This window comes from Tamandua tetradactyla, chromosome 4 (genome assembly GCF_023851605.1).
Source record: "Tamandua tetradactyla isolate mTamTet1 chromosome 4, mTamTet1.pri, whole genome shotgun sequence".
Taxonomy (NCBI): Eukaryota; Metazoa; Chordata; class Mammalia; order Pilosa; family Myrmecophagidae; genus Tamandua; species Tamandua tetradactyla.
Genome location: NC_135330.1, coordinates 110,280,537 through 110,306,630, shown reverse-complemented (window position 1 = coordinate 110,306,630; position 26,094 = coordinate 110,280,537). Strand labels below are relative to the sequence as shown.

At 38.3% G+C, this 26,094-nt stretch overlaps 1 long non-coding RNA gene across 1 annotated transcript; it reads left to right on the top strand.

The window, feature by feature from the left end:
• The first annotated feature begins 517 nt into the window (after positions 1 to 517).
• On the top strand, positions 518 to 10,302 carry LOC143679268 (uncharacterized). Its single transcript, XR_013173622.1, has 3 exons — positions 518 to 764; positions 1,602 to 1,687; positions 9,322 to 10,302. It is a non-coding gene; the product is annotated as an uncharacterized LOC143679268 (long non-coding RNA).
• The last annotated feature ends 15,792 nt before the right edge of the window (positions 10,303 to 26,094 follow it).

Here is a 26,094-nt window from a genome sequence, read left to right as displayed (position 1 = left end):
CAGGTTGTAGGGTTGTAGTAAGAACCAAACAAAGTAATTATGTGAAAGCACTTAAAATATTTTGCAAATGCAAGATAAAATCATTATTATGAAAGCAGTAATAATGCTTTACTTACTAAAGCAGTAATAATGGTTATATCTTTTTTGCATAATATTTTCAATTCAGCTTTTAAAACTCCCAGTGATAGGTCCTGTGCCCCTGGGAACCTGTTGGGATCAGGTCAGGTTTTTCATGAAGCAGGCCTCTGACTACTGACAAGGTCACATCAGAGTACCTTGGAGGCACGGCCTCTTGGTCTCCAGTGGGATGAGGTCTGGCCTGGGCTGTGCCTTATCTAATCTGGCCTTACTATGAGAAAGTTCTGCCTCTGCAGTTTCAAGCAAGCTAATTAATGTTCACTCTGTTCTCAGAAAATTCTGTATCCCTATTCATTATGTCAAGCACCTCCTCATGTACTGCACTGCCTTATCTTAATTTCTGTTGTTAAACAGTATAAGATAAACTTGCACTGGCTTCTCGTGGTCATTGAGCTCAGTCAGGCAATGATCCACCTAGCCTCTGCTTTCTCTTAAACTATGTGTTGTGTTTTTTCTCAATCTCCCACTGCCCCTTTGGACCCTGTTTGAACAGTTACTTGAGCTGGACTCGGCAATTGGCACCCAAACAAGGACCTGATAGGGGAACTCTTAAAGTGTAAAGAAAGGAGACACTCAAGGGACATCCACTACAAATACTACAAAGAGCTACTAAGAGCTACAAAAAGGTAAGGAGTGGATTGAAGGTATTTTAAGCTAGGTGTAAAACATGGGGTGTTCAGGTTCAGCAGGAAGGAAACTCTATAAATCTATGATGTCCACTAGAGGCACAAAATTTTCTTTCTCAGTTAGAAACTTTTCTTAGTCATGTACAGGATTGCTCCCCATGGTTTCCAGAAGAAGGTACAGTTCATCCTCAAATTTGGGCAAAAGTAGGAGAACAACTAAAAAGTAGATATGACACTCTTGATCTTAAACATACTCTATATGTACCTTTAATTTGTGGATGTTAATTCATGATCTGCTTTCTCCAGATCATGACTGTGTCCGAATGGCACAGTCAGAACAAGAATCTTCGTCCTCTGTTGCCATTATTACCCTCCTTATGCTGGTTTGAAAGGATGTGTGTCCACTATAAAAGTCATGTTTTAATCTAAATTCCACTTCATAAAGGCAAAATAATCCCTATTCAGTACTGTACATTCGAAACTGTAATCAAATCATCTCCCTGGAGATGTGATTTAATCAAGAGTGGTTGTTAAACTGGATTAGATGACATGTCTGATGACATGTCTCCACCCGTTTGGGTGGATCTTGATTAGTTTCTGAAGTCCTATAAAAAAGGAAACATTTTGGAGGAGAGAGATTCAGAGAGAGCAGAATGGCATAGCCATGAGAAGCAGAGTCCACCAGCCAGCGACCTTTGGAGAAGATAAGGGAAAATGCCTCCTGGGGAATTTCATGAAACAGGAAGCCAGGAGAAGTTAGCAGATGATGCTGTGTTCACCATGTGCCCTTCCAGATGAGAGAGGAAACCTGACTGTGTTCACCATTTGTCTTTCCAGATGAAAGAGAAACTCTGACTGTGTTCACCATGTGCCCTTCCACTTGAGAAAGAAACCCTGAACTTCATCGGCCTTCTTGAACCAAGGTATCTTTCCCTGGATGCCTTAGATTGGACATTTCTATAGACTTGCTTTAATTGGGACATTTCCTTGGCCTTAGAACTGTAAACTAGCAACTCATTAAATTCCTCTTTTTAAAAGCCATTCCATTTCTGGTATATTGCATTCTGGCAGCTAGCAAACTAGAACATTCCTAATTCTACAATAGGTGATAAAAAGGGGAAGGATGATAAGCCAGGAATAGATGATGCCTTTTAGTTTTCTTCCTTTTCTTTCTCTGGCATCTCCTGGTCCACCTTAAATGACTTATCCTGATTTAAACACACTTTTTATAAAGGAAACACTGCCTAATTTATGTCATGATACTGCTTCCCTGAATGTGGGACCACCTCATATGAGGCCATGGCGACCTGGGGAAAAAGATACTACTGAAATTGTAACAGGAAACTAGATTGTTCAATTATACTGGCTATTAAGATGGTCTTCACAGACTTCCGGGTCAAGATAGTGGCTTAACAATGTGCACATTTTAGTTCGTCCTCCAGAACAACTACTAAATAACCAGAAACAGTACAGAACAGCTCCTGGGGCCACGTCAGTGACCAGACACACAGCATATCCCAGTCTGGACCAGCTGGACCTACTGCAAGCACTCCCCAGAACCATGAGTTCCCAAAGCTGTAGCGGCTGGCACCCCTCCCCCACAGGTCGCTTCCCAGAGGGGAAAGGAAAGGACTTTACCAGCAGCAGGACTGGGCACAATCAAACGCCAATTGTGGAACTAATTAACAAATTCTGACTACTAAAAATAGGCCCCCAGCTTAGGTGAACCTGATCAAAGCAGAGGTTGCTCATTTTTGCCCAGGTGCCAAAGAGGCAGGACTGACAGAAAAAGGGGGGGAAAAAGAAGGAAACAGAGGTTTTTGTGGCTGTGTATCTACAAAGTCTTGACTGCCTCTGGATACAGCAGCAAGACTTTTCAGGCTGCAACTGCCCCAGGCATAGGCAGAAGTGAGCTCTTTTGGGGGCTTATCTGGAGCCTGTGCCTTCCCCAGGGGAGGGATGAACCCCACCCAGGTGGAATCCCTCCATTAAGGAATTCAGACACCAGGGCTTGGTAATTTGAAGCCATTAAAACCAGCCTAAAACTTCTCCTCTGTCTCCACCATGCCCCCAGCAGGGAGAGTCTGCCAAAGTTAAAGGTACTGGATCATCTTATCCTGGTGGGACCTACAGTCAGACAAGTGCCATATACTGGGCAGGATAAGAAAAACAGAGTCCAGAGACTTCACAGGAAAGTCTTTCAACCTACTGGGTCTCACACTCAGGGAAAACCGACACAGGTGACTCTTTCCTCCTGATAGGAGGCCAGTTTGGTCTGGGAAAATCTGGCTGGGCTCTATAATATCTAAGTAGACCCTCCTAAGTGTGTGTCGGGGAAAGGCACCACACAAGCAGGGCAAGAAACAAGAAAACAAGAACTGAAAAATTCTCCTCTGTTAAACAAAATTTAAGCTAAAGGTCCAGATAAAGCTGAACGGAATGTCAAAGAACAGATAGACAACAAATTCATCCAGCAAGAAAACCCTAGATAAAAGAAGTGAAAGCAATCTCCAGAATAAACTAATTAAGGTAATTAAATGCCTAGATGCCAGCAAAAAATAACAAATCACACTAGGAAAATTGAAGATATGGCCCAGTCAAAGGAACAAACCAACAATTCAAATGACATACAGGAGCTGAAACAATTAATTCAGAATATACGAACACACATGGAAAACCTCATCAAAAACCAAACCAACGAATTGAGGGAGGATATGAAGAAGTCAAGGAAAGAACAAAAAGAAGAAACTGAAAGTCTGAAAAAACAAATTACAGAACTTGTGGGAATGAAAGACACAGTAGAAGAGATGAAAAAAACAATGGAAACCTACAATGGTAGATTTTGAGAGACAGAACATAGGATTTCTGAACTGGAGGATGGAACATCTGAAATCCAACAAGAAACAGAAACCATAGGGGAAAAAATGGAAAAATATGAGTAGGGACTCAGGGATTTGAAAGACAATATGAAGCGCACAAATATACATGTTGTGGGTGTCCCAGAAGGAGAAGAGACGGGAAAAGGAGGAGAAAAACTAATGGAGGAAATTATCACTGAAAATTTCCCAACTATTATGAAAGACTTAAAACTACAGATCCAAGAAGTGCAGCCTACCCCAAAGAGAATAGATCCAAATAGACATACTCCAAGACATTTAGTAATCAGAATGTCAGAGGTCAAAGAGAAAGAGAGGATCTTGAAAGCAGCAAGAGAAAAGCAATCCATCACATAGAAAGGGAAGTCCAATAAGACTATGCATAGATCTTTCAGCAGAAACCATGGAGGCGAGAAGACAGTGGGATGATATATTTAAATTGCTAAAAGAGAAAAACTTCCAACCAAGAATTCTATATCCAGCAAAATTGTCCTTCAAAAATGAGGGAGAAATTAAAACATTTTCAGACAAAAAATCACCGAGAGAATTTGTCACCAAGAGACCAGCTCTGCAAGAAATATTAAAGGGAAAACTAGAGACAGATATGAAGACAGAAAAGAGAGGTGTGGAGAAGAGTGTAGAAAAGAAGATTATGAGTAAAGGTAAAAAGAAGGAAAATTAGATATGACATATAAAATCCAGAAGGCAAAATAGTAGAAGAAAGTACTACCCATGCAGTAAGAACACTGAATGTTAATGGATTAAACTCTCCAATCAAAAGACATAGTCTGGCAGAATGGATTAAAAAATAGGGCCCATATATATGCTGTCTCTACTCAAAGGACATGAGGCCAAGGACACAAATGGACATTTACACACCAATGTTTATAGCAGCATTATTAACAATTACCAAGAGATGGAAACAGCCAAAATGTCCATCAACAGACAGTTGGCTAAACAAACTGTGACATTTACATAAGATGGAATATTATGCAGCTGTAAGACAGAATAAAGTTATGAAGTATGTAACAACATGAATGGACCTTAAGGACATTATGCTGAATGTGACTAGCCAGAAACAAAAGGACAAATACTGTATGGTCTCACTGATATGAACTGACACTAGTAAATAAACTTAGAATATTTCCTTGGTAACAGAGACCATCAGGAGATGGAAATAGGGTAAGATATTCAGTAATTGGAGCTGAGGGGATACAGATTGTGCAACAGGACTGAATATAAAAACTCAGAAATGGACAGCACAATATTACCTAACTGTAATACAATTATGTTAAAACACTGAATGAAGCTGCATATGAGAATGATAGAGGAGGGCTGGGGCATAAATTAAATCACAAAGAAAGATAGATGACAAAGATTGAGATGCTGTAATCTAGGAATGCCTAGAGTGTATAATGATAGTGACTAAATGTACAAATTAAAAAAATGTTTTTGCATGAGGAAGAACAAAAGAATGTCATTACTGCAGTGTGCTGAAAATAGATGGTACTTAATATTTTAAAATTTCAACTAATGTGTGAGACTAAAGCAAAAAATGTTTATTTGGTACAAATCTATACTTTGACTAGTGCATCTCCTAATATAACTTATGTAGATAGTGGATTGAACACCTTAAGTACATGGAACTTTGTATAGGACATGAGATTTTGTTGGTTTGTCCAGGTGATGCCCTGATGAATCCCAGAGTGATTTGATCAGTGAGTGGAAAAGTATTTGCAAAGTCCCCTTCAGGGAATGGTGAGAATGGGGGAAAACTCACCTTCCCCAAGTTAAATTCTTGATATTCTCACAAGCAATGTGGACAACCAAAGCTATAGGCTGAGCCCCCAGTCTTGGGGTTTGCTCATATGAAACTTAACCCCACCGGGGATAGGTCAAGCCTACTTAAAATTAACCCTAAGAGTCACCCCCAAGAGAACCTCTTTTGTTGCTCAGATGTAGCCTCTCTCTCCAGGCAACACAGCAAGCAGACTCACCACCCTCCCCCTGTCTAAGTGGGACATGACTACCAGGGGTGTGGATCTTCCTGGCAGCATGGGACAGAAATCCCAGAATGAGCTGAGATTCAGCATCAAGGGATTGAAAAAAACTCTAGAATGAGCTGAGACCCAGCATCGAGGGATTGAGAAAACCTTCTCGACCAAAAGGGGGAAGAGTGAAATGAGACAAAGTGTCAATGGCTGAGAGATTCCAAACAGAGTCGAGAGGTTATCCTGGAGGTTATTCTTATGCATTAAGTAGATATCACCTTGTTATCAAAAATGTAATGGAGAGGCTGGAGGGAACTGCCTGAAAATGTAGAGCTGTGTTCCAGTAGCCATGTTTCTTGATGATGATTGTATAATGATATAGCTTTCACAATGTGACTGTGTGATTGTGAAAACCTTGTGTCTGATGCTCCTTTTATCTACCTTGTCAACAGATGAGAGGAACATATGGAATAAAAATAAATAATAGGGGGAACAAATGTTAAAATAGTTGTAGTCTGAAATGCTAGTGATCAATGAAAGGGATCAGTAAGGGGTATGGCCTGTAAAAATTTTTTTTTTCTGTTTGTTATATTTTTCTGTTGTCTTTTTATTTCTTTTTCTGAATTGATGCTAATGTTCTGGGAAATGATCATGATGATGAATATGCAACTATGTGATGATATTGTGAATTGCTGAGTGTATGTGTTGGGAATGTTTGTGTTTCTTGTAATTTTTTTTAATTAATAAAAAATTTTTTAAATACAAAAAAATAAAAATAAATTTAAAAAAAAAGATGGTCTTCACAAGCATTACTAAAATACTGGCCATTAAGTTGGTCTTTCCAAACATTATGCCAGCCTTTACATAGAATTGACATGGTTAACACTGTCCAACAAAATGTTAATATCTTATCTTGTAAAGGGTCAGATGGTCAAATGGGAACCATTCAGCCTTATGTTCTGGACATAGCAATAAATTTCTGAAGTAGAGACTTTTTAGAGCAATGGGGAGCATATGTTAACATTCTATTCTTGGCTCCTGCAATAAAGGACATGATGAAAAATATGGGTTATAATTCACTTCAGAGCCCCCTCAGAAAATTTTAATATTCAAGAACAAAGTTCTTGCAGATGCCTCAGCTATCCAAATTTATAATTCAGGCCACTGCTGACATTATACCCCAACCCATACCTTTAGCTTGGAAAACAAATGAGCCTGTGTGGGTTGAGCAGTGGCTTTTAGTTAAAGAAAAATTAGAGGCTCTGACTCAATTAGTTCAAGAACAGTTTAAAGCAGGACATATGGAAGAATCTCACAGCCCTTGGAATTCTCCAGTATTTGTTATAAAAAAAGAAATCAGGAAAATGGAGAATGTTAACGATTTTAGAAAAGTTAATGCTATAATTCAACCTATGGGGCCATTACAACCTGACTTGCCCACACGAGTTATGATTCCTAACAACTGGTTTATTGTGGTAATAGATTTAAAAGATTGCTTCTTTACCATACCTTTAGCAGAGCAAGATAAAGAAAAATTAATTTCTGAGCTTGTTCCTAATGAGCTGCCTTTACATAAAAAATTCATATACACCTAAGTGAGAAAATATTCAATGGGAGCAATGCCATACCAAACAAAAGTCAGTGCTTACTAATGGGTCCTATGGAATTGTAATGGATTGGTTCCCTAAGGGGTATGCAGTTATGATTCAAAGTGTTTTGTTAAATTACCTTGGTTTAATCTAAATAATTATTCTATTGAAATTTATACCAATACTACAAATAAAATCTTTTGGCAAGGAATGGGATTAATAACCCCATCTCCTTTTGTTAACTCAGGTCCCCGACAAACAGCAATTTGGAAACTGGCCATGAGTTTAGCCATGGCCTATTCATAAATATTCAAAAACCTTTAAAAAAGTGAAAATTCTTGTTAAAAATTATATATTGATGTTTCAAATATGTATTAACTAAAGTATTTTAAGTATTTAACATTATTCTAACAAATTTAATTTCAATGGTAATTGTATGTGGTAAGATGTTTGCTTAAAATAATGACTTAAGTGTGAAAAATATAAAGGATATATTTGTATTAATAGGAGAAAGAGAGTAATTTTATCCTAAGATTAAATGAATAGCTGTTACAAAATGAGAAAAATGTAGGACAAAGCCTGAACTAATACAATAAATTGCTGAAGGTTGATGAAAATGGAAATTATGGTCAAAATCAAAAAAGATTTAATGAGTCTACCTATAAATTTTTTTAAAAACTTTAATATCAAGTAATATAGTAATGCAAGACTAAAGTTTAGTTTTCTTGCTGTTAAGTGACAAAGTTTTCTTAGACTCTTAGCCTTTTCTAAAAAAAGTTATAAAAATCTTTTCTAAGTAATCAGTGTAAAAAGCAAAGAGTCTGTGTTTTATCAAAATAACTTATGTTAACTTTTATCATATCCTTGGCTGTGTAAGAAAAATAAATCATTACACTGTTGGGAAAAGATAATTTTCTCCTGGGTATCATTATTCTGGCTGAAAGATGTTTCTTTTCTTGCCCCAAACCAGGTGGCTTAATCTATTAATCTAAAATAATATTGCTATAAGTGAATCTATTACTGGCTAAATAATGTTCAAATCATGTAAATATCCAAATTACTTTTAGCCAAAATATTTTAATGCTTTGTCCTGTATTTATATCAACTATATATGTACAAAAAATTATATGTATAAATTTATTCCAAAATAATCATGGCTTGTTTTGGGAGCAGATCAGATTCTAAGGGCTGAATGCAAGGGAAAGATGCATTTGTGGAATCTGTTCTGATCACTGATGTTGCCAGCTGATGTTGTTATTGCATGACCTTGGTAAGAAACAGTTAAAATGTGCACTCCAGCTAGGAGGACTGGCTATCCTCCTGGAGGGAGGTATACTTTGATAAAGATATCTAGGTCCCAGGAAGCTCCTCTCAGTCCCTTGTCAGTTCCCAGAGGACCAAACTGGGCCTGATCATGTAAGCAAATTGGAATTTGGCCACTATTGTATAAAAATATCATAAAAACTGCATGTAAAAAATTTTTAATTACCAAAACCAAGCATGGTCAATTATAACAAATTCTCATTCCTGCATTCCTTTTCAATCAATCCAATTATGGCAAATGGATATAACTCATTTTACAAAATCTGGTCATTTACTTTGGGTACATGTTACTACTGACACTTACTCTGCTTGCATTTTTACTACCTGCCAATCAGGGAAAAGCTCAAAGCATGTTATTTTGCATTGCCTCACTGCATTTCCAAACCAGCAACACTCAAAACAGATAATGGCCGAGCTTATACAAGTCACAGTTTTAAACAATTTTGTACAAATTTTCATATCTCTCACACCACAGGAATGCCACATAATCTGCAAAGACAAGCCATTATTAAATGAGCTCATCGTTCTCTTAAATCAGTGCTTAAAAAACAAAAAGGGGGAGAATACCTTACCTCCCCTCAATGAAGATTAGCTTTAGCCCTTTATACTTCAAATTTTTTAAATCGTAAAATCTCCCTCAAACCAGCTGAAACTCATTTCCAGGGAACACTCACACATCCCACAGCATTAGTATGGTGGAAAGATTTACAGACAGGCCAATGGAAAGGACCTAATCCTGCTTTAGTATGGGGAAAAATTTATGTTTGTATTTTTCCAGAAGGTGCAGTGTGACCATTTTTGGGTCCTGGAATGCTGCATGGACATGAATTCAGAGCAGCAGACCAAGCCATTGATAACACGGATGGAGGAGTTGACACTGACCACCCAGAACCCGAGGAAATGCCGCTGCCAGCTGATGACTAATACCTCTTCTGCACCTGCTATGACATGGGGACAAATGAAAAAACTTACCCGAGATGCTGCTGCAATTTTACTATTAACTGGTCAATCTTCTACTCCAAAATTGTTTTTTATAGCATGCTGTTCTTTATTAACTCTTCAGGTGGTCTTAGTTTCTGGAGCATGCCATTGGACTTATGTTCCCTTTCCTCCCATAGTGTCTCCTGCTTCTTGGAATGAACCATCTATACCTGTTTTTGCAGATAACATCCAGCTTTTGGAAGGTCAGTCAGTGGGCTCCATTAAATATGAACATTGAATAAGCAACTATACAGGAAGTTCAGTATTTTGGCCTTTATGTTTTTCTTCTAGAAATATTAATGGATGTCTTTTAGTTGGTCAAGAATACCAGATGGCAGTTGGGGGAGCTCCACTTTTTAATTTTGCCAATTCTGGTGATTATGATAAAATTCTTTGAGTGGTTAAAAAGAGAGGATTTATGAATGACACCACTCAAATTCCTTACCAACACCCCCCTTTTCCTTATTGTGCCAATAGTACACATACTGTTCTTAACCAGCATCCTCCATGGGTTGAATGTGCTCAACCCTTTGCCTCAGAACATAATATCAGTTTAAGTGGTGATACCTTCACAGTGTTAGATTGGGCACACAATTTAAATCATTTCCTTCCCTGCTCCAACCCTCAGCAACCAGGAGGGTTTGTTGCTAATATACTTACAACTAAAGATGGACATTTTCAAAAGGATCTTTGGAGATTGGTTACAGCATCTCAGTCTATTCAACTGTCTTATCATGGCAGTAATGCATTATGTAAAAATGATAATTACTATGCTAAAAGAGAGAATTATTGCTGGAATTTATCTAATGTAATCACATGTGTTAACCCTCCTTATGTAGTCCTTGCTGGAATCTTAATTGTAACATGAAAAAATGGCATGTTTACTATTACTTGCTTTAATTGCAATTTAATAAATTGTCTATCTTTACATAATGTTGACCAAGATATTCTTATACTTTGTCAGCCTGTTTTTGTCATGCTGCCAGTTAATTTTGCTGGTCCTTGGTATTATAATCCAGGACTATAAGCATTTAAAAAACTACATTCTGGATTTACTCATTCAAAAAGAGTAGTAGGGTTAATTATAGGTAGTATATTATCTTTAGTAACTTTGATAACCACTGCTACTGTATCTGCTCTGGTCTTAAGTCAAAGTATTCAGAATGCTAATACTATTAATTATTTGGTCCATCTACTTCTATAGACTTTCAAACTCAACTGGATTTAGATACTAAATTTGATGCAAAACTAAGTGCATTGGAATCTGCTGTGGTTCAGCTTGGAGATCAACTCCAAGCTCTTAAATTTAAAAAAGAGCTCTTATGTCATCCAGAATATCACAGCATATATTTAACTGCTTTGCCCTAAAATGTATCCAAATGGAATTGGTCACAAGTTCAAAATCATCTGGCTGGTAAATGGGTCAATAACAATGTGAGCCTTGATCTTCAACAATTACACTCTTCTATTCTTGATATACAAAAAATACATGCTGATGTAATTAATCCTAAAGAATTTGCCAAAGGATTATTAGATGATTTGCAAGGCTATAATCCATTCAACATGCTAAAGCACTCTGCCATATGTATAATTATTTTATTGTGCTTAACTATTCTTGGTTTTATTCTCTTCTCTTCAGTCCCCTCAGTGTGGATATCTCCAACTCCTCTGAAGGATTGCTCAAGGGCTGCAATTTCTAAATTCACTAAGGTAGCTAAAGAACTTTAAGAGGATTTACTAGTAGCATAATAATGATATCAATTATTCTCTTTTGTCTTTTATGCATAATCTGAAAGTGCTTCCAAAGAAAGCAACATGAATCCAAATTCAGGACTGCTGCCTTGACCTCTGTCATGCTAGTGCTACTAATATAAAGAGGGCATGATTGGACCCTCTCAGTGAGCATTGTTGGTCCCTCACTTGCACACCTCACACCACCCTGCTTGGCCCTGGAAGATGACTGGTTAGCCAAAGATGGATAGGATTCCTCAAAAGAGGAACAACCTAAGACAGGCACAGCTGCAAAGGGGCCATTAGGATAAAACTTGGGACTCTTCTTAAAGAATAAAAAAGGGGAAATGTTGGGACCCAGGTTAGGTTTTTGATGAAGCAGGCCTCTGACTCCTGGAAAGGTCACATCAGAGTAATCTTGGAGGCACAGCCTCTTGGTCTCCAGTGGGATGAGGTCTGGCCTGGGCTGCATCTTATCTAATCCAACCTTACTGTGAGAAAGTTCTGCCTGTGCAGTTTCAAGCAAGCTAATTAATGTTCACTCTGTCCTCAAGAAAATTCTGTACCCCTATTCATTATGTCAAGCACCTCCTCATGTACTGCACTGCCTTATCTAGATTTCTGTTGTTAAACAGTATAAAATAAACTTGCGCTGGCTTCTCATGGTCATTGCCATTGAGCTCAGTCAGGCAATGACCCACCTAGCCCCTGATTTCTCTTAAATTCTGTGTCGTGTTTTTTTTTCAATCTCCTACTGCCCCTTTGGACCCTGTTAGAATAGTTGCTTGAGCTGTACTCGGCAATTGGTGCCCAGACAGGGACCTGATAGGGGAACTCTTAAAGTGTAAAGTGAGGAGACATTCAAGGGATGTCCACTACAAATACTACAAAGAGCTACTAAGAGTTACAAAAAGGTAAAGAGCTACTAGGAACTACAAAAAGGTAGGAGTGAATTGAAGGTATTTTAAGCTAGGTGTAAAACATGGGGTATTCAAGTTCGCCAGGAAGGACAATTGCTTGAGTTGGACTCTGCAGGAACCCTGGCATCTTCCCATCTGCTCTTGCAGAACATCTCCCCTGAGGCATGCCAGGGCCACCCCAAGTCTCTATAGCCCTTGTAAGAATTAAAAGGGGGCAATAACCACTTCTTCAACAGCTGTTACTTTCATCTGGTGGAAAATTGTCAACATAGATTCTACCATCTTTCAAAATCTTTTTGTAAGGTAATTGAGTAAATAAATACATTAAGGATAGTGGAAGCCAGTTTCTCTCTGTCAGTGAAGGGAGTCACAAGTATGGAAAGAGGGAAAGTTAGAATGAATACTGTGGTATTACAGTATAGTTAAAAGTACTGGTATGCACTCATGATTTTCAATTTGTAGAGATGGAAATATAAGTAAATACAGAATTAAGTGTGTGTGTGTGTATGTGTGTATGTGTGTGTGTCTGTGCTCTGTCCAGGAAAAGGTCTGAAAACAATAATGTTCAGCAGCAAGAAGCATAGCCAGTGCCCAGAACTTGACTTCTAAATACCACATTTCATTAAGAGGAACCAGAACTCCTTGGAGAAATGGCTGATTCCAGGATTGGACAAGGAAAGTAGAAGGCAATCCTGGAACATTTTCTTGACCCAGAAGGTAAGAACAAGCTCAAAGAATGATGGTGATATTTCAAACAGATACAGAAACCAACTTGAAGGAATTCCCAGTGGTCAACTATACAACATTTTGGGCATTAAAATAAATGATGGTGAGGAAGTTGGAATACATGTATTTTTCTCTGTTCCTCCCAATAAGTACAGCAAAAAAAAACATAGATATAAAATAAACATAATAAGTTTCCAATGAGAGGAAAGAAGAAAGCAGATCAGCTAAGAACATCAGCACCTGAGGAACTATATGGTGTGGGTTTCATGGGTTTTCTTTCTGCCTCATACATACTACACTTGGAGCTGAAGAAGTCAGCAAGCCAAAAACATGAAAAGGCACAAAAAGAAAAGACCCTCAACAAATGTGAAACAGGGCAGCTATCAAAAGAGAAAACTTTCAAACAATAACCACTCTATTCCAATTGAAAACCACAGGGAAAAAACCTGTTGTCCTACCTCTCTGCACGAACAAGAAAGGCCAACTGAAACAAGACTTCCACCCTTGAGAGGGTATAGTAAGGCACCCCTCACAGCCACTGGCAAGATCTCAGAAAAGGCTGTAGAGACCCTCCTGGACTTCCATCCCAATCTGCTGTAATGAAGTATTCTTCTCCCTCTCTGCTAGGGTGTGTGTGGGAAGGCATAGAGGAAAGTAAGGATTTTGACCATCATCTAGCAGTATGTGGCCACTTCCACTATTGTGTCATTGGAGAACACCTGGGGAGACAGAAATTCTACACTCAGCAGTAATCAGGAGTGTTAAAAGAAGCTGAGAATCTGGACTTCTTCTGACACCTGGCAATAATAAGGCAGTGACAGTAGAATTGGGAAAGAAAGCTAAAACTTGGGGGTTTAAATGAGATCTAAAGTCTCATGATAAAATACAAAACTGTCCAGATTTCAATAAAGAAATCATTCATCATACCAAGAACCTGGAAGAGCTCAAACTGAATGAAACAGACAATTGATAGATGCCAACACCAATCTGAAAAAGATGTTATAATTAGCTGAAAAATAGCTATCATAAAAATATTTCAGTGAGCAAGTATAAACATGTTTGAAACAAATTAAAAATTAAGAACGATTAGCACAGAAATAGAAATACAAAGAATACTTAAATAGTAATCCTCCAACTTAAAAAATACAAAAACCAAATAAGAATTTCCATGGATAGGCTTAATAAAAACCTCAGCACATAGGCTCAGTAGAGCAAAGGGAACAGGGGAAAGAATCAGTGATGTGGAAGAAAGAAAAGAAAATACAGAATCAGAACAATGGAGAGAAATTGAGCTGAAGTGAAAAAAAGAACTGAGCCTCAGGAAGAGCAGGACTATAAAAAACACTCTACCATTCATCATCAGGGTCTCAGGAAGGAGAAAGGGGGCAGGGCTGAAAAGGTAATCAAAGAAATAATGGCTGAAAACTTCCCAAATTTGGTAAGCGAAATGAACCTAGAGATTCAAGAACCTGAGCAAATATCTTACAGGAAAAACCTGAAGAAATTCATACAAAAGCACATTAAAGTTAAACTTCTAAAATTCTAGAAAAGGAAAAAATCTTGAGAGTAGCCAGAGAAAAATATCACATTTCCTATTGTGGAAAAAAAAGGAAATGACAACAAATTTCTCATTAGAAACCACTGAGGCCAGAAGGAAATGACACTGTTTTTTAATGACCTAAAGAAAAGAACTGTCAATGGAAAGAACAGAAATAGCAAAAGAAATGAAATAGAAAAAAAGAAAGAAAGAAATCCTATACTTAGGAAAAATATCCTACAGAAATGAAGAGCAAATCAAGACATTCACAAATGAAATAAAACAAATAATTTGTTACAAGCACCCTACCCTAAAATAATAACTAAAGGAAATTCTCTATACAGAAAAGTAGTTATTGAAGAAGGTACCTTAGAACTTCAGGAAGGAAAGAAGAATAGAGTAAGCAAAAAAAAAGGGGGGGTGAAAATACACTTTCCTTCCCCTCTTGCATTTTCTAAATTAGGTTTAATGGCTGAAGCAAAAATTTTAACGTTTATCAGACGTAGTTCTAAGTGAATGCAGAGAAGATATTTAAAACAATTATAAAGATAGGAGGGTGAGAGACATTAAGTAAGGTAAGGATCATGCACTTCACTGTCTCTGGTAAAATGATAACATTGGGAGACCATGATAAATTATGTATACATTATGCAAATAGATAACATAGAACAACAACTTAAAAAATTATATGAGCTGATAACCTTAAAGACACTAGAGATAAAGTGGAATTCTAAAAAAAAACTCAACTAATCCACAGGAAGGCAAGAAGGTGACAAGAGAATTTTTTTTTTTAATCAGAAAATAAAATATAAAATGGCAGACTTCAGACCTGAGATGGCAATAAAATTACATTAAATGTAAATAGCCTAAATACCTAAATTAAAACATAGAGTTTGGCACAGTGGAGTAAAATCATGAATCACCTATATACTGTTATAGCCTAACTGATGACAAAACCAAAAGGATGGTCTAGCTACCCAAGATGGTGGCCTAAGGAAAGCACCAGCCAACAAAGAGCCAATTAGCATAAACTATGAAAGGTATTTTTTGTGTTGAGTTATTTGTTTGTTTTAGGAATTGACACTAAAGGAAATCTCTTTTCTATCACTAGCTGGATACAAATTTAAGGAACATACACCTCAGGAACTAAATCCCCCTCACTTGATGTTTTAGTTTGCTAGCTGCAAGAATGCAATATACCAGAAATGGTATGGCTTTAGAAACAAAAGAGGAATTTAATATGTTGCAAGTTCACAGTCCTAAGGCTGAGAAAATGTCCCAATTAAAATCTATAAAAATGTCCAAATTAAGGCATCATCAAGAGATTACCTTCACTCAAGAAAGACTGATGAAGTTCAAGGTTTCTCTTTCAACTAGAAAGGCACATGGTGAATATGGTAATGGATGCTAGCTTCCTCTCCAGGCCTCTTGCTTCATGAAGCTTTCCAGTGGCCTTCTCCTTCTGCATCTCCAAAGGTCACTGCTAGTGGACTCTGTGGTTCTCTCATCATTCTGTCATGGTTCTGTGACTCTCCTCATTCTCAAAAGGAACTCTCTCCAAAATGGCTCCACTTTTACAGGATCCAGTAAATTAATCAAGACCCATGTAAATGGGTGGAGAAACATCTCCATCTAATCAAGTTTAATACCATAATTGATTGAGTCACATCTCCATGGAGATAACCTGATCAAGTTTCCAACTTATAGTACTGAATAGGTATTAGAAGAAATCATTGCTCCCATGAGGTTAATTAGGATTAAAACATGGCTTTTCTAGGGTACATAAATCTTTTCAAACTGGCACATTTGGTAACCATGTGTAAGCAGTGGCAGCCACAGAGAAATCCACAATACCAGAGTTAAACACGGTAACCACAAAGAAAATAAATGAAAAATATATACAGAATAAAATTAGAAAGTACTCAAAAAGGCACAATTCCAAAAATCAAATAAATATCCCTATTCAGCACTATAGGTTGGAAACTTGATTAGGTTATCTCCTTGGAGATGTAATTCAATCAATTGTGGGTATTAAACTTGATTAGATGGAGATATGACTCCACCCATTCAAGTAATCTTGATTAGTTTACTGAAATCCTATATAAAAGGAAACATTTTGGAGAAAGCTGGAGATTCTGAGAGAGTGGAGAAGGACAACAGAACAACATAGCCATGAGAAGCAGAGAATCCACCAGACAGCAACCTTTGGAGCTAAAGAAGGAAAACACCTCCAGCTGAGAGAAACCCTGAACTTCATTAGCCTTTCTTGAGTGATGGTAACTGCTTGTTGGTGCCTTAATTTGGACATTTTTATAGACTTGCTTTAATTGAGACATTTCCTTGGCCTTAGAACTGTAAACTAGCAACTTAATAAATTCCCCTTTTTAAAAGCCTTTCTGATTCTGGTATATTGCATTCTAGCAGCTAGCAATCTAGCACAGATTTTGATACCAGAGGAGTAGGGTGTTGCAACAGTTTGAAAATACCAAACATTTTGGTACAGTTTTTTAAATGAATAAGGGGAAGGTTCTGGATGAGTTGTGAGGAATTTGATAGAGAAGGCCTAGAATGCTTTGAGAAGCCTATTAGTAGAAATGTGGACTCGAAATATACCTCTACCAGGCTCTAGACAGAAGTGAGGTGTGTGTTATTGCAGACTGGAAGGAAGGTGATCCTCATTTTAAAATGGCAGATAATCTGGCAAAGTTGACTAGTGGCTTTGACTGGAAGGCAGATTTTAAGAGCCATGAACTTGGATATTTAGCAGAAGAGATTTCCAAATTAAAGGTGGAAAGTGCAGCTGGTTTCTCCTCACAGCTTATAGTGAAATGTGACAGGAAAGAGATAAGCTGAGAACTGAAGTCTTGGGTACAAAGAATGAGAAATTGATGTTCTGGAAAATTCTGGGCTTCCAGAAAGAGATACCCCACAGAATAGTGCCACACGTGAGGATTTAACCAAATGTGGAACCAGTCAGTCATTTCAGAGAAAGCCAGGATTGGACATGGAGTTATCCAGAAAGGATTTGTAGAAACTTCTTATGTCTGATGGGCATGATTTCAAGCTACTGCATAGAAAGCCAATGAAAGTGTTGTGGGATCTGTGTAAAGAGAACCACTGCCAGTCAAGACTGAGAGGGACTGAAAAGGAACACATTGGAGGAAAAATAACTTCAGAGGAAAAACAATGGAGGCTAGGGTCTGAATGAAGTCAATAAGCCTCGGGCGAGGAGAGCAGATCCACCAGAGTGCAAGAATAGGGTAAGTTTGCCCCAAAGGCAGAGGATGGGCCTTCCACTTCATTGCAGTGGAAGAGTCATACTGCCTCAGGCCTTGTAGAAGCTGAAGCACATTCCTTGGGGTTTGGGGAGAGCTTCTCTGCCACCACATGAAGGAGTTGAGCGTGTGCCTTACAGATGGCAGAGAGCCCAGGTGCAGCCCCAATCCTTGGAAAGGGTGGAGCTGAGAAAAAGGTGGTCTCCTCAATGTCCCCCAAGGTTCCATTTAGAGAGAGGCAGGCCTCTGCATAGGCCCTTGGAGAGCGTGGGACAGACAAATGAATCTCAGACTTTGAAATCTAATGGAGTTTGCCCTGCAGGTTTTCAAAACTGCTTGGGTCCTGTGACCCCTGCATTCCTTTCAATCCCTCCCTGTGGAAATGGGTATATGTATCCTATGACTGTTCCTCCTTCATATGTTGGCAGCAAATAATTTGCTCGAGTTTCATAGGTCCAGAGCCAGAGGAGAATTTTGCCTCAGAACTGACCATGCTTGTAACTAACTTTGATGAGACTTTGTACTGGTTTTAACCTTGTATTGCTTTTGATTGCTACTGAAATGCTTTAAGGTTCTCTGATATTGTTATGGAATGAAAGCATTTTGTATATTGGAAAAACATGTCTTTTTTGGGGTCCAGAAGGCAGAATGTGCTGGTTTGAAAGGATTTATGTACCCTAGAAAAGCCATGTTTTAATCCTAGTTCCATTGTGTTAAGGCAGCCATTTCTTCTAATCCCTATTCAGTACTATATGTTAGAAACTTTAATTATATTATCTCCATGGAGATGTGACTCAATCAAGTGTGTGTATTAAACTTGATTAGGTGGAGATGTGTCTCCACCCATTCCAGGTGGGTCTTGATTACTACACTGGAATCCTTTTAAAAAGAGGAAGAATTTTTAGAAAACACTTGAGATTCTGAGAGAGCAGAGAATGATGACAGAGTGACAAGAGAGAAAGTCATGAGATTCTGAGAGAGAGACAGAGTCCACCAGCCAGTGATGTTTGGAGATGAAGGAGAATTCCCCTGGGGAAGCTTTATGAAACAAGACGCCTGGAGAGGAAGCTAACAGATGCCATGTTCACCATGTGTCTTTCCACTTGAGAGAGAAACCCTGAACTTCATTGGCCTTCTTGAATCAGGGTATCTTTCCCTGGATGCCTTAGATTGGACATTTCTTTAGATTTGCTTTAATTGGGACATTTTCATGGCCTTAGAACTGTAAACTTGTAACTTATTGAATTCTCCTTTTTAAAAGCCATTCCATTTCTGGTATATTGCATTCTAACAGCTAGCAAACTAGAACTCTCCTCATTCTCAAAAGGAACTCTCTCCAAATATTTCCTCTTTTACAGGATTCCAGTAAACTAATCAAGACCCACATAGAATGGGTGGAGACATGCCTCCATCTAATCAAGTTTAATACCCACAATTGATTGAGTTATATCTCCATGGACATAACCTGCTCAAGTTTCCAACCTATAGTACCGAATAGGTATTAGAGGAAACCATCACTCCCACAAGATTGATCAGGATTAAAACATGGCTTTCTAGGTTACATAAATCCTTTCAAACTGCACACTTGATAACCATATATTAGCAGTGGGAGCCACAGAGAAATCCACAAAGCCAGAGTTAAGCCATGGTAACCACAAAGAAAATAAATGAAAAATATATACAGGAAAAAATTAGAAAGTACTCAAAAAAATACAATCCCAAAAGTCAAATAAATATGAAAGTAGGCATTAATGGAAATATTGAGGGTCACAAAAGGCATGATTCATGAAGAATAAATAGCAAAATTGCAAAACAAAGTCCTTCATTATCAGTAGTTACTTTAAGTGTAAATCAGTAGTTAAAGGGTACTTTAAGTGTTAAAGATTAAAATCTCCAGTCAAAAGGTAGACATTGGCAGAGGAATAAAAGAAGCTTTGCCCAATTATATGCTCTTTACAAGAGACTTTCCTTGAACTCAAAGACAGAAGTAGGTTGAAAGTGAAAGGATGGAAAAAATATCACACAAATAATAACAAAAAAGGAAGTGAGGTAGCTATACTATTATCAGATAAAATAGACTTTAATTCAAATATTGTTACAAGGGACAAAGAAGATGCAATGGTTAGATTCATGCATCAACTTGGCTAGGTAATAGTGCCCAGTTGTCTGGTCAAGCAAGTACTGGCCTAATCATTACTGTTAGGGCATTTTCTGAACTTAAATCATCAGTCAGTTGATTGAATCCATGGCTGATTACAACTACAACCAAATAAGGAGAGTGTTTCATCAATGACAGATGTTTCATCCCATCAGTTTGTGCTAGTCTGAAATTATGTATCCCAGAAAAGCTGTGTTCTTTAATCCTGATTCCATCTTGAAGGATGGGCTGTTGATTAAACCACTTCCATGGAGATGTGACACATCCAATTTGGGGTGTGACCTTTTAATTACATGGAATATTTGACTCCAATCAAGGAGAGTCTTGATTAGTTAACTGGATTTCTTAAAAGAGCCAACACAGAGAAATATTGAAGAGAAAGCTTACTTACAGATGTTTGGAAGTGCAAAAGCCCCAGGAGATGCTCAGAGCTGAGAGAGCTGACAGAAGCTAAACAGGTACCAGAGTCTAGCAGATATTGCCAAATGCCTCTGCATAAGATGCTAAGCTAAGAGATGAAATCCAGAGTTTTGCTCTGGAGCAGCTAAGTCAGAACCCACTGATGCCTAAAGTGAAAGCAACTGGAATAAGAAGCTAAGGCAAAAGAACCAGGAACAAAGACCAGCAGATGCCAGCCATGTGCCTTCCTATGTGACAGACATCAGCCTTTCTTCAGTCAAACTATCTTTTTCTGGATGCCTTAGTTTGGATGTTTTTATGGCCTTGGAACTGTAAACTTGTAACTTAATAGATCCCTTTATAAAAGCCAACACATTCTGGTATATTGCATTCTGGCAGCATTAGCAAACTAAAACACTGTTGAAGGCTTTAAAAGGAGAAGTGATTACTTCAGCAGTCAGAGAGAATTTTCATCTCTACCTCAGCCAGTCAACCTGTCCTGAGAAATTCCCTGAAAACCTTCATCAGAGTTGCAAGATTGCAGCCTGCCCTATGGAATTTGTTCTCATGCATCCCCACAATTGCATAAGACATTTATAAAATTTCATAATATTTGCAGATATCTCCTGATGATTCTGTTCCCTTAGAGAACCCTGACCAATACAGAAGATCGTTATGTACCGCTAAAGGGGTCAATTCAACATAAAGACATAACAATTATAAATATATATGCTCCTAATGGCAGAACCACAAAGTATTTAAGCAAATATTGACAAATTTGAAGGGATAAATAGGCTTGTAAAACACTATTGTCAATAATGAATAAAACAACTAGACAGAGAATCAATAGGAAAATAGACGGCTTGTACAATACTATAAACCAACTATTCCTAACAAACTTATGGAGAACATACACCCAATACCAACAGAATATACACTCCTTTCTAGTACACATAGATCATTATCCAGCATAGACCTTATGTTAAGCACAAAATCAAGTCTGAAAAATGAACACGTATTGAAATCATACAACGTATCTTCTTTGACCATAATTACTTAGAATATAACAACAAAAGGAGAACTGGGATAGTTACACATGTGGAAATTAAAGAAAGAACTCTTAACAAATGGGTCAGAGAAGAAACCTCAGGAGAAATTAAGGGGAAAAAAAAAAAGGAAATACAATGTACCAAAACTTATGGGATGTAACAAAGGTAGTACTGATAGAGAAACTTATAGCTTTACATTTTTACATTAAAAAAGAAGAAAGATCTCCAATCGGAGACCTATGTCAGAACTGGAGGATTTAGAAAAAGGAGAGAAAACTAAACCCAAAGTTAGCAGAACAGAAATTACAAACATTAGAGCAGAGATAAATGAATAAGAAGGAAAAATCAGAAGAGAACCAACAAAATCAAAAGTTGGTTCTATGGAAAGAGCAATAAAATCCACAAACCTTTAGCTAGACTTACAAAGAAAATTAAAAATAGGATACAAATAATGAAAATCAGAAATGAAAAGGGGGCCATTACTACCAACCCCACTGAAATAAAAAGAATAATAAGAGGTTACTGTGAAAAAATGTACAATGACAAATTAGTGTACCTACATGCAGTACACAAATTCCTGGAAACATACAAACTACCTACTCTTGTTCATGCAGAAATAGAAGATCTCAATAAAACAATAACTAGTAAAGAGATTGAATCAGTAATTAAAAGGCTCCCGTCAAAGAAAAGCCCAGGATCAGATGGCTTCACAGGTGAGTAATAAAAAACAGTACTCTGGTAGTTAGATTCAGTTGTCAACTTGGCCAGGTGAAGACACCTAGTTTTGTTGCTGCGGACATGAGCCAATGGTACATGAACCTCATCTGTTGCTGATTACATCTGCAGTTGGCTAGGAGGCGGGCCTGCTGCAATGAATGATGTTTGACTTAACTGGCTGGCGCTCAAACGAGAGAGCGCAACGTAGCACAGCCCATGCAGCTCTGCATACCTCATCTCAGCACTCGCAGTTCAGCCTTCAGAGATGCAGAAAGAAATCACCCTGGGGAAAGTTGTTGGAACCTAGAAGCCTGGAGAGAAGGCCAGCAGAGACCATCCTGTGCCTTCCCACGTAAGAAAGGACCTCAGTGAAAAGTTAGCTGCCTTTCCTCTGAAGAACTAACAAAATAAATCCCCTTTTATTAAAAACCGATCTGTCTCTGGTATGTTGCATTCCGGCAGCTAGCAAACTAAAATAAGTACAATACAGCTTAAACTCTTCCACAAACTTGAAGAGGAGAGAACACCCCCAAACTTATTCTATGAGGCCAAAATCACCTGTTATGGTTAGGTTCATGTGTCAATTTGGCCATGTAATTGTGGCCAGTTGACCAGTCAGGCAAGCACTGGCCTAACCATTACTGTGAGAACATTTTGTGGACTTACATTAACAGTCAGTTGATTGCATCTATGGCTGATTACATTGACAATAAAATAAGGGGGGTGTCTTCCACAATGAGAGAATCCAATCAGTTGGCCCTAACAATCAGCTGGATATAATCCAATCAGTTGGAGACATTTAAGGGAGACCTGACAATTTTGGCAGTCAGAATAGGGAACTTTTGTCTCTACTTCAGCCAGCCAGCCTCTCCTGGGAATTCTTGACCTTCATCATTGTTGCCAACTCACAGTCTATCCTATGAAATTTGGACTTGTGCATCCCAACAGTTGCATGGGACACTTTACTAAAATTTTACAGATATCTCCTGTTGGTTCTGTTTCCCTAGAGAACCATGATTAACATAGCTTGGTACAGAGAGTGGTTTTGTTTTGTGTTTTTGTGGAAATGTGCATGGGCTGGGAATCAAACTCAAGTCTCCTGCATGACAGGCAGGAATACTACCATTGAACCACCTGTGCACCCTAGGGAGTGGTTCTTGAGAAACAGAATTTTAAAAATGGGTTTTTGCAATTGGCTTTCTACTCTGATTAGATTCAAAGGCATTAATGACTCTATTTCCAGTAATCAAGATGGCATTGACACTCCATAGCATGAGTTGGCAATACAGGTATTCAAAATATCACCACCTGATTCTCCTAATCATGCACTTATATGAGATATGTCTCTGGATAACAGTGTTTTAACATTTTAACAGAGTTTTGTAGAGTTAAGAGGTATAGTGATATTGGCTGGTTGTTCTTTGATATGCTGAATACTGTTATGAAAGAAAGGGGTGAGCTGAAGGCTTCAAATTTGTAACTTAAATACCTTATGCAAGATGTAAAAGTTTCTATGTGTGTCCTGAAATAAAATCTTATTTCCTGTGGTTGCAAACTTGAGGTCTCTGAAGACAAGACTGTGCTGACTTGAAACTATGTACCCTAGAAAAGCCATGTTCTTTTAATCCTAATCCAATTTTATAGGGCCAGACCTATTGTTTGGGTGGGACCTTTTGATTAAGTTGTTTCCATGGAGCTGTGATCCACCCAAATGTTTGGGATGTTTTGATTAGTTGGAGATGTGAACCCATGAATTCAAGGTGGGTCTTAGTCCTTTTACTCGAGTCCTGTATGAAGAGAATAAAAGGCCGAAATCGAGCGAGAGCATAAAGCCAACACAGAAGGTAGACAGATGAAACCAAGACACAGACAGCTGGAGATGCAGAAGTAGCTGAGAGAGTTATTGGAACCCAGAAACTGGAAGAGAAGGACAGCAGATGTCACCAAATGTCTTCCCATGTGACAAAGAAACCCTGGATGTGATCAGCCTTTCTTGAGAGAAAGTATCCTCTTGTTGGTGCCTTAATTTGGACATTTCACAGCCTTAGAATTGTAACTTGTAACTTAATAAATCCCTTTGAAAAAACCAATCCATTTTGGTATATTGCATTCCAGCTGCTTTAGTAAACAAAATACAGACCCAGAGTCTCATTGTGTGAGATTTACAACAAAAGCTAAATTCTCAAACTTGCAGGTATCTCCTGTTAAAGTAAGGGTTTTGATTGGAAAAGAATGGGATCCTAAAACTTGGGATGGGGGCATATGGGTTGATAATGATGCTAGTAGGAACATGGAAACCCTGGATTCTGCTGAGTCTTCGCTAGATAGACCTGTAATGGTCCACCCTGAGGAAACAGCTGCCCCACTTATAGCCTGCCCTGAGAAAAAAAGCTACCTGACCAATAGCCTGCCTAGAGAAAATGCTTTCTGGAGTCTGCCATCCCATCTCCATCTAAAGAGATTAACCCTTCAATGTATGCTAAACCTGTAAGTACCTCCCCTGGTGAAACAACCCTCACACCTCTGCCTGGAGAGATTAATCCTGTTTTACCAGATGAAACTGTAATGGAATGCCTTGAGGTAATTGACTTGAAAAACACTTCTAATTATTTTCATGACCTACCACCAGCACCCCTCCTTTTTCCAAGACCTATAGCTAGTCTAAAGTCCCAACAGGCCCTGAAAGATGAAGTACAAACTGTGACCAATCAAGAGGTATGCTATACTCCAAAAGAACTGCATGAGTTTTCCAATTTATATAGAAATCAGAGGAATATGTGTGGGAATGAATATTAAGGGTGTGGGATAATGGTGGAAGCTACATCAAGTTGGATTGGAATGAATTTATTGCTATGGGCCCACTAAGCAGAGACTCTGCATTCAATGTTGTAGTAAGAGGATTTAGAAAGGACATGAACAGTTTGTGTGAGTGGTTGTCTGAAACGTAGGTCAAAGGTGACCGACATTACCTGAGGTCAAAATACCAGAACAGCCTAAGTATAATGTAGAGGAGGGGATCCAAAGGCTTAGAGAGATTGGAATGTTAGAGTTGATTTATCATGGAAGACCAACTCACAAACTTCAGTAATGTCCAAAGAGACACACCTTTACCAGGACTGTAAGGAATAAATTTGTGAGACTAACTCCATCTTCCCTGAAGAGTTCTATAGTTTGCCCTTCTCTGTAGGTCAGACATTACTGTGGGAACTGCTGTTAATGAATTTGAATCCTTAAGCACAATGGGGATAGTTCTATTGGAGTTCAGAGAAGGCACATGGCAGCAGTTAATCACCATAGACAACGTGTGTGTGGCTACCACAATGGACAGTAGACACAATGTAAAAGTTAAGATATGCAGAGACTTATAGAGGTCATGTGATCAATGGAGTTTTAGCTTAGGCCCACCTCAGAGTAGGTCCAGTGGGTCCTCAAACTCACTCTATGGTTATCCCCCCTATTCCAGAATGTATAATTGGAATAGACATACTCAGCAACTGGAGAAACCCCCACATTTGTTCCCTGACTCATGGAATGGGGCTATTATGGTAGGAAAGGCCAAGTGGAAGCCAGTAGAACTGCCCTTAGCTAACAGAGGGATTACAGAATTCAATGCCATTCGTAAGAACTTGGATTCAGGGGTGGTGATTCAACTCTTTTATTTGGCCTGTGCATAAAAATGATGGTCTTGGGGAATGACAGTGAATTATTGTAAACTTAACCAGGTGTTGACTCCAATTGCAGCATCTGTTGCAGATGTGATATCATTGCTTGAGCAAATTAACACATTACTTGGTACCTGGCATACAGCTATTGATCTAACAAATACTTTTTCTGAATACCTGTTAGTAGGGACCATCAGAAACAGATTGCTTTCAGCTGGCAAGGGCAGCACTATACCTTCTCTGTTCTACCTCAGGGGTGTATCAGTTCTCCAGCCCTATGTCATAATCTTGTCTTTTGGAACCTTGATCATTCTTCTCTCCCGAAAGACATCACACTGGTCCATTATATTGATGGTATCATGTTATTTGGATCTAGTAAGCAAGAAGTAGCAACTA